This window comes from Vitis riparia, chromosome 6 (assembly GCF_004353265.1).
Source record: "Vitis riparia cultivar Riparia Gloire de Montpellier isolate 1030 chromosome 6, EGFV_Vit.rip_1.0, whole genome shotgun sequence".
NCBI classification, from domain to species: Eukaryota; Viridiplantae; Streptophyta; class Magnoliopsida; order Vitales; family Vitaceae; genus Vitis; species Vitis riparia.
Window position 1 is genome coordinate 6626964 of NC_048436.1, and position 9071 is coordinate 6636034.

Sequence of the window (9071 nt, forward strand, 5' to 3'; positions counted from 1 at the left end):
GTCCTACTATGTGATGATCATCTCACCAACTAGCATGTGGAATGTGTGCATCTTTGGGCGTCATCTTTCTACCAGTGCAGTAATCAAAGGCTAATCAACCTTATCTTTGAACTTTGTGTTGAAGTTACTCGCTAAATGACACATACAAAATCTATAATAAGCATATGGCTCATTCCATGCCAAATATGTTTCATTCACATCAGCTATAATGTCAGGATGACAATCAGAGATTAGACACAAGTCTTTCCTTTGCGTTACTCCAACTCTGATACATGCCAAAAACCAACTCCAACTATTTGTATTCTCTCTTTCTGTAATGGCAAATGAAAGTTGGAACAATTGGTTATTACCATCACAACTCATAGCAATCAACAGAGTCCCTTTATATTTTCCATACAAATGTGTCCCATCAATACTAAGAACTGGTCGACAGTGAGTAAACCCTTTAACAGATAAAACGAATGCCCAAAAAACACGTTGAAAAAATTCTTCATTTGGGTTGTTTCCAGGGATCATTTTGGAATACATAATGCATCTATGATTTGACTACTCCAAAGCAAAGAAGAAGTGAGGCAACTCTGCATAAGACTTGTACTAATCACCAAATAATCGAGTCATTGCTTTCCTTTTTGCCTTCATTGTTTTTTGATAAGATATTTGGTAACCAAATTGTTCGGCAACAACAACTTGAATTGCAGCAATTGTAATGGTCATTTTTTTATTCACCAATGTTTCAATATACTTAGATACAAAGCTAGAATCTAATTGAGAATGATCCTGATTTATACATGGATTGACACATGTATGAGGACTTTTGTACTTTGTGATTCTAAACATACTTGTATCTTTCACCGTCATTGCCCTTAGTTGCCATTGGCACTTTGGTGTTTTTTTACATGTAAGAACTAACACACTTTCATTTGATCTATAAAAAGTAAACTATTGGTGTGACTTTATGGAAAACATCTTCACAGCATGTTGCAAATCTAATTTTGAGGAAAATATTTGGGGAATTGATAACTCCTCATCAACATTTCCTAAAGTTGGGTTTTTCCACGGAGTCCAATCACTTACAATACAATTAATTGCCTTGTCCATATTTAAAAATTGTTGTGTTGGTGGCATATGGTATGAAACAAGTGCAAATGTTGCCTCTAGGTTGTCATTAGAGATATTAACTTGGGTGTCATGTGGGGAGGCAACTGGTGATGTGTTTTCAACCTCAAACTCAACCTCAGGATTATTAGACCTATTACCAACTTCAAGGTTTTACATATCTTATGCTTTCACATTCCACAACTTATTGGACCATCATCAAATCAATATTTTCTCTTTCATAATAATTTTCATCATCATTAAGTAAATGAATCTCATATGTATTGATTGCATCATCTCTATCATTTTCCTCATCTCTTTCATTTTCGTCATCAACATCAGTATCACATGCCGACAACCGTGTCAAATGGCCCATTTCATTACTCAAATGATAGTGATTGGGAGTTTGCTCAATGAATAATTGAACTGAAGACATTTCATACTTCGATGGCACCGCTAGCATACATGCAACTGTCCAATCATTTATGACCACTAATAGTTGAAATTTGTTCATTTCAGTTGGATGTCGACATTTCAAGAGCAATTGATAGTGTCTGTCAACACCAATGATATCATATATCATGCTCAACAACACCACAAAGGTCGTATGAGTGGACACATCTATAGGCTCAATCTCTACATTATTTCCAATAAATCTCGAATTTGTTTTTGCCTCAAAATTGTTCCATTCCAATAACATAGCACTTTTACTGTGGAATCAGTCATAATTGTCTTCATATAGATAATAACAAATGGTTATCATATAGAAAATAATAGTTATTCAAGTAAAAAATAATACTTTACGATTAATGATTCATAAAAGACAATAATAAACCAAATAAATATTGGAATGTAACAAAGCTTCATGTCTAAATACCAAGTTCAACTCAAATGAAAGCAATTTATAAGCAAATAAGTATATAAGTAAAGAGTAGCATGATATTATGAATTAATATGATAATATCAATAAATATTTCAAAATGAAGAACTCATAGAGATAAAGAACTCATGGTAGCAAATTAACATGTCATTTTATAGTCAAAAAAATAAAATAAAATAGCATAGGGTTTAGGTTCAATTTCTTTTATTGATTTTTAAATAAAAAATCATGAGTATGTCTTAGATGGCCTAAATAATGGCAATAAATTGTAGCATTGGTCATAATACTAAACATCAATAAGGGCATTAGGACCCTTGTCTGGGGTGGTAGCATATTCGAAATGGATGAGAATTATTTCATCATTCCCTAAATACTAGCTTCTACCTAATGGTTTCTCCATTGACGATTTGTACAAACACATGAAAAAAATAATAATAAAAGGCTACTAAGGAAGTTCCCCGAGTTCCAATAACATATATCACATCTAAAAAGACTAGTCAACTAACTCTATTCTATAGTTCTTTAAAATTGTTTTTAAGAACAAATTTATATTCGAGAATTGAAATATGAAATACAATTTTCTCAACTTATTATTCATAAAATTACAACACACTTATATACAATACAAAAATTTATAAAATATTTTTAGAAAACTATCTAATGGTAATTCTCTTGTTCGGATGTTGAAAAACTGTTGAGTTTACTATTATGTCTATTATTGTGTGATTTGACGTATTTTATTTTTTGGTCCAATAAAATGTTTTACATGTGTTTGGGTTACAAACACGTTTAGTTTATTTTTCTAATTTGATAATTAGGATGAGATTAACTTTTAATATTTTATTGATAAAATTAAATTAATATTTTTATATAAAAATTAAATTTTAAAATAAATATATGTTAAATATGTTAATTTTTTTACAACTAAAAATTATCTGTTAAATATATTTTTTAAAATAAATATGTGTTAAATATTTTATTTTCAAAAAAAAAATAGATTTTTTAAAGAACCTTGTAAAAAAAAATAATTTTCAATATCTCATAAATAAAAACTATATCTTGAGGTTATTATATTGTTTTATATATAGAACATACAATTAAAAACTTTGTTACCATAATAGAATGAATAAGAAAATTTACTCCCATAAGTGGAGAATATCAAGTAGTAACCTCCAAGTTGACCCAGTTAGTGTGGAATTGGATCTGGTTATTTTATTTAGTTTGGTCACTAGAGGCAGAAGTTGAGTCATAATTGTAATGCTTGTAATAACTTCTATGACTTGGGCAAGTAAGGAAAATCATATTTGATAACCTTCCTTGTTGTTATGCTTGTAGTGCAAAATAAAGATAACATGTAGATTGTGATTCTAAATTCTAGTATAATGATAAAAATGCTTTCTTGGCATTTTTTTTATATTCCCTAGCATCGCACCCTACCTGAACATCTAAACGTGTTCAAAGGCACATAGTTGTGGTCCCAAGTAGTTCACTTCACTAATCCGAGCTGAATTAGGTGTAGAAAATGGCACTAGGAAATGTCTCCACTTATGAGTTCCTTTGACAATAGGCACTTTATCTTCTCAGCTTCAATATTCCTAGTTTCCTTCTATGGTAGCTAAGGAAAGATTGGTATTCAACCTATGAATTCTTATCATAATATTAACAAAACAAGAATCTAAGTACTGATATTTACCCATTATTTTTTTTAGATTATTTCCTCCAACATCCAGGCATTTATTTTAGCTGGTGGTAAAGCAAACCTTGGGTGATATGGACTCATACTTCTACGAAGGATATGTCATTTTTATCTTACATAACCTATATATTAGAATCATGGATTTGTCATTTTTCCCCACAAAATTTCATTTTTCCTAGAAACTTCAACAAACGTCTACATCTTAAGGGTTTCAATCTTTGGATGATAACAAACCATTTATGCTAAAATAGCCATGAAGGATGTAAACAAAAGAGAAAACCAAAAGCAATGGGAAAAAAATTCTGAAAATCAAGATTCCGAGATAGGGGAAAAAATGGGAAAGTGCCAAAACTTTACATAAAACAAGCCAAAAAGAAGATTGGGACCAACCTCAACCTTGATGCTTTGTAACTCCAACAATGTCTCTCTCATAGTGGCCCACTGGTGGGGCTAGGGTTTTGAAGAAAAAAATTACACATAAAATAGAGAACTGAATGGGAAGCTGGGAAAGTAAACAAAAATAGTATTAAAAAATGGATTTTATGCTTATGTTGATTGATGGGAGCTATTTTAAACTTTAGTTTTGGAAAAAGCCTACTTTTAATATTAAGTTTCTAAATAAGCCCATTTTGGCCCAAAACTCACTCCTCATCATTAAATGGAGGTTTGTTTTTTGCACTAGAGGTGTCATACTTGATGGAGTGATCTATTGTTGCAACAATGCATGAGGTTGCACCATAATAAAAGGTAGCTTGACCAAAGATATAGATAATTGAATTGTTAATGAAATGGATGGTTGATCTAATAAGTAAACGATGGTTCCTCTTTAAAAAGGGCTAGCTCCTAAATGGTTGAATTGGTGTTGTAGGGTGGACAATGTAATGTTACATAAGTGCACAAGGTTGTTCTTAGGTAAAAGGGTGGCTCAATTGAAGATGTAAAGCTACCTCATAGCACCATTCCTCTCTTTTTATTTCTTTCTCATCTCACCACTTGCTCAATACTTGTGTACATTCATGTTTTATAGAAACAATAGAAGATATTATAGATATGACTAGCCTATCTCATATATGTCATCTATGGTGCATATTTATAAATGCCTTCCTTGGAGGTTGAAAAGGCATTTAACTTGACCAATTGGTGTATCTACTCCAAAATACTTGTTTGCACTTCCAAATGAAAAGAATTCAATTGAAATTGAAAACATTTTAAAAACAAATAAAGAAATAATATTATTAAAATTAACGATAACTTAAAAAGGGAATTATGACAATTGATATACCAATAAGAGATGATACATATGATATTACTACATATAGCAGTTGTGATTACCTATAGTATCTACTAGACTTGATAATTTATACTATTCTAAAAACTTCACCTTGGTAAATCTTTGGAATATAGATCATTGAGCTTTTATTCTTCAATTCCACTCTCCTTTCTCATATCACTTTGCTCAACAACCCCACCCCACCCCACCCTAACCCAACCCAACCCAAAGTCCCTCGCCTAAAACAAAGGGCTTTGGAAGAGCATAAAGCTACAAATATTAGAATACATGATAAAAGCTTCACCTCAATAAATCTTTGGAATATAGATCATTGAGCTTTTATTCTTCAATTAGGATAAGAAATTATACATACATACATACATACATACATACATACATACATATATATATATATATAAATGAATCATGATGATTTGCTAAAGAATTGGTGTCTTAAGATGATGCACTCCTGAGCTCAATTACAATGCTTGAAGATAGAAAAACCTAATGATACGTGAAAGAATGTGTAAGAATTCTTATGGTTGAGTTGGCCTAGGAACATGCCTAACAAGTGGGAGATTTAGGCTACTTATAAGATATCTTTTTCCTATTGGCATATTGTTAGACTAACTAGTTGGCATTAGAAGCTCGTTATATTGGTAATTTTACATGTGGCAATATGAGAAGGAAAGAAAGAGAGAGAAAGAAAGAGTGCCCTTTCATCAATTCCTCAATTTTTTAGAGCTAAAATTTGTTTCAAGTGGGAAAAAGTAATTGTATTTTATAAGAGATACCACGCCATTACTACAATGGTGAGAATAAAATATTAGAGGTTATGGGGCTATGTGTCTATCATTGTTGTGGAATAACACTAACAAGACTAATTAACTTTAAGGAACACCCAAGAGGAGAGGGGTGGGGTTTGAATTAAGTGATTAAATTTTTTTTGAAAAATAACAATGAAAGCAACAAAACAAGCAAATAAATAAAGAGTTGAGATGAGAGATGCAAACTCTTTCATAGATGTTCAACAATCCACCTATGTCTAGTCTCCCCAATCTCTTAATAGAATGAGGGTTCCACTTATTACCAAGACTTTAAGGATAAAGTCCTCAACCTTCTTGCACTTAGATTCACCGGCTCCAATGGGCACTTACAACTCCAAATTTTTTACTAACTTGAAGACAATCTTACTTAAGAATGAATAGGTATAGATATTTTTAATGCCCATAATCCTAGTATAAAAATGGTTCACAATACAAAGTAAAGATAGGATTAAATTCAATAGTGCATTAAAAGGATTTGCAAGTTTTAGATCAATGCACTTTAATGAAGAGCTTTTGAAATATAAAAAAGTAGTAAGCAAATAAATATAATTTTCTTGTCAAATGCATAGAAGCTCTCTCATTTATTGAAAAGTCTCAAACTCCTAAAATAACAAAAATTGTCCTTGATTGGTCAAACTCTAGTTTGACCAATTCACTAGTCAATGGCATATTTAATATACAATAGGTGATAGTTTATCCTTTTTAATGTTCGTTTAGCCCTCAGCTAACCCTAGATCGATCCTCAATTAGGAAAGCTAGAGGATCTGCCAACAACACCCAAGTTATTGGAAAAGATAAAAGAATTTTTTTAGTAGCTTAACCAATCCTCAACCAAGAAAGTTTAACTAGTTGAATCGATGCCCCCAATTGATTCAATCAGTTCAAGGTACCCTTAACCAATTGGGCTTAAAAACAAATAAAATGTTTTTGAACTCATTTTCGTTCTTCCAATAACTTGACTAATAAGTCATGTGTGTGTTGGGTCATTTCAAGATGATTATTAAATGAGTTGTATTCAAGTACAGTAAATTTTCACTATTTTTCACTTCAACATGACATGACCTATTGCCATCCCTTATGATTGTTTTATTTTTTTGTTTAGTTTGATTTTAGTCTTTTCGTGCCTTGCCATGTGTTTGGGTTAAGCAAATTTTTACTATTTTTTTACCTGACATGACCTATCATCACCCCTAATCTATGGTTGGTTTCTTTGTTTGGTTTGCTTATATCTTTTCCATGCCTTGTCATGTGTTATATGCTAATGCCAATTAGGCTTTAAAATATCCCTAGAGAAAGAGAAATGATGGCAATTTTGAAATCTTAAAAGAGATATTTGGTAATTCTCATCCCAAAAGGCTATTGAAAAAAAGAATTAAAGAGGCATTTAGGTTATGCTTGGTTCCTTGTGAAAAATTTAAGGGAAAATGTGAAGGAAAAAAATAAAGAGAAAAAAGGATAAGGAAAGAACATATAAGTTAAAGTTAAAGTCAATAAATAATTTTTATATACTATTTCAAATTCATTTACATCTTTTTTTTCTTATATAAAAATTAAATAATTTATAAATTTATAAATTTCTAACTAAATTTAATTATATTTTATTTTCTTTCATATTTTTCATAGATAAACCAAATATTAAAAAACCATTATCCTTATAAAAAAAATTATTTAATACTTTATAGGAACCAAACATAACCTTAATATATCATAACAAATATAGATAAATTTTGCACCTAACAATATACAGTATAGAAATATTAAAGATACATGTTAGAGATATTATTGATTTTCCAATCCACACTCCCAATACAAATTTTACCACATGATATGTCTATTGATGCTAAAATATCAATTGGTGCATTAACCTCAATATCAAGGGGCAAGTTAATTTTAATTTAGATTTGAAATTTTTATTTTTTAAAATTTAAAATAGTAAAGAAATAAGGCATAGCACAACAATCCGTTGTAGTCTAGTTGGTTAGGATACTCGGCTCTCACCCGAGAGACCCGGGTTCAAGTCCCGGCAACGGAAATGTTTTATTTTTTCAAAGCCTTACAGGCCCATGAGGCTTAAAGCCCAAAAGAGCACTTCAGAACAATTTTGGGCCCAAAATCACGAATTAATTCAACTACTTGCTATATACGTTCAAATATCCATTATTTCTTTAAAAATATCACATTATCTTTATTTATTTACCATTTTAAAAAAATTTAAAATAAATATAAAAGATGAAATGAATATTATATTTTATTTAGTTTATTTTTTTTAACAAAAAAAAATGTTGAAATAAATCTAAAAAGTGAAACTTTAATTTTTTTTTAAATCTAAAACAATATAAATTTGAACCTTCTAGCATACATCATTTAGTTTTTATTTTAAATTTTAATTGATGTAAGAGTTTTTTTTTTTTTTTTGAGATACTAATTTAAGTTTTAAATCGAAACAGCACTTAAGTTAATTTTTTTAATATTTTATTTTTATTAAAAGTGATAAATTGTTTGTTTTTTATATACTAAAACATCAAAATTTTAATGCATGAAGATATATATATATATATATTTGACAAAAAAAATGTAATTAACATTTATAAAAATCTCAAAACAATAAAAATTATTAGAAAAGTAAAAACCGAAAAATCCTTTTAAATATTATTAGAGAATTTTAAAAAAACACATTTAAAAAGTCAAAAAATCTTTTGAAGAAAAACTTGATAAGTGATTCTCCAATAAATACTTTTAAAAAAACACTTAGATTAAAAACACTCCAAGTAAAAATATTATGAAACATGTTACACAATCTGAGCGAATAGTCTTATCTAACTACCACAAGCTAGATGAAGGAGATAACCAACAGTTCCGTCTAAGTTCCTCAAGATGCAGACGACTCTAATCCCTGCACAAAGGTTGTCTGGATGGTTTGTCCATGCACGCTTCTCTGATGCTAAAGTTAATAAGTGGCTTAAGCAAGTCAAAAAATTTTACAAACAGAAAACTCTTTTGCTATTTGTAGACTCCGTATGGTTATTTGTACCTTTTGTGATGCAACGTCTTTCCAGGTATTTTAATAGTACCTTAATTGCACTTTATTGTACAATATTATGTCATTGATTGTTGATGCATAACGACGGTCTTACTATAAAGCATGTTAGGCGCACAATTTGCACATTAATGAGTGTTTAAATGTATGACGGACGATCAAGCCTTAGTAGTATTATATCCATGTAGGATTTATCCATCTGACCTACTTTGAGACATATCAATCACTCGGCCGAAGGATTGTTGGGCCATTTGGCTGAAGACGGT

General features: G+C 30.2%; 1 non-coding gene across 1 annotated transcript; it reads left to right on the top strand.

Annotated features, from left to right (window-relative positions):
* Positions 1-7727: 7727 nt before the first annotated feature.
* On the top strand, positions 7728-7800 carry TRNAE-CUC. The gene has a single exon. It is a non-coding gene; the product is annotated as a tRNA-Glu (tRNA).
* Positions 7801-9071: the final 1271 nt, after the last annotated feature.